The sequence below is a fragment of the Limulus polyphemus genome, unplaced genomic scaffold (assembly GCF_000517525.1).
Source record: "Limulus polyphemus unplaced genomic scaffold, Limulus_polyphemus-2.1.2 Scaffold3380, whole genome shotgun sequence".
NCBI lineage: Eukaryota > Metazoa > Arthropoda > Merostomata > Xiphosura > Limulidae > Limulus > Limulus polyphemus.
Window position 1 is genome coordinate 45,819 of NW_013668990.1, and position 1,531 is coordinate 47,349.

Consider the following 1,531-nt stretch of genomic DNA (forward strand, 5'->3'; position numbering starts at 1 on the left):
CTGTATCTTGGGTACTGTTAACTCTAGACATGTTCTTCTCGTTACTTACAGTATATCTTGGGTACTGTTAACTCTAGACATGTTCTTCTCGTTACTTACAGTATATCTTGGGTACTGTTAACTCTAGACACGTTCTTCTCGTTACTTACTCTATATCTTGGGTACTGTTAACTCTAGACACGTTCTTCTCGTTATTTACAGTATATCTTGGGTACTGTTAACTCTAGACATGTTCTTCTCGTTACTTACAGTATATCTTGGGTACTGTTAACTCTAGACATGTTCTTCTCGTTACTTACAGTATATCTTGGGTACTGTTAACTCTAGACACGTTCTTCTCGGTACTTATAGTATATTTTGGGTACTGTTAACTCTAGACACGTTCTTCTCGTTACTTACTCTATATCTTGGGTGCTGTTAACTCTAGACACGTTCTTCTCGTTACTTACTCTATATATTGGGTACTGTTAACTCTAGACAAGTTTTTCTCTTCTCTAATTCCTTATTTTAACAAAATATTTAAATTTTCGACAATTCTATCCATATAAATTTGTAGTTTTATCTAAATTCTTGTTACATTATTAAAAATATATTTTTGTTGAAAAATTTCTATCTTTAAATAATGAACAACCAAGTTTAACAATCAATTGCTCGTGTCATTAATCTTTCTGTAAACATTTTAGCATTGCTTCTCTAACATCGTCTTTTTTCCCGTTAAAAATGATTGTCCCAAATTAGCTGTGAGCTGTAAAAGTAATTCATAAATACCCGTTAAATATTTGCAAACTGATCAATGAAGAATGAAGTCATAATCGTCGTCCACATCTCTTAAGCATTACTGAGAGCATATCTCATGTGTCTCACACGTGATCACTGAAGGGTATCGTTGTCGTGCTTATCGCGTGTATTACTAAGGCTTATTTATAGTCGTCAACATCTCCTAAGCATTATTACTGACAGCATATCTCGTGTGTGTCATTAAGGCCCTATTGGTTGTTGCCTACATTAGTTAAGTACCATACTCCTTGGGCACATCGCATGTGTCACTGAGAGTTATAATCGTCAAACACACGACAGTGTCACAATCAATAGACTAACAATAGCAGTCAGTGTTTTACGACTATTCGAATATATAGCAAGGCTAAATATTTATGAACAGAAAATAAAGTAATTTTCAGCGAATAACTTCATAAGATACGAACCGTTGACTATATAAGTTTAATAATGAGATAATTTTGTTAGTCACTGACGTCACGTCACTGTTTCGACACACACAAATCTGAAGTTGTTCGTTAGGCTATCGATCGAACATGAATCAGAAACAAATCTGAGTTTGTTAGGGACCAATTACTCAGGCAGCGGACTGGTATAACACCAGGGCAGCTTTTGAAGTTAGAAATGATGAAATAGCCTAGAAAACCGAGATATCTGCAAAACATCTATCACATTCTACAAATATATAACCTTCTACGGGAAAGGCGCAACAACATGGCGTCAAGTGTGTGTGTGTGTGGGGGGGGGGGGGGGGGGG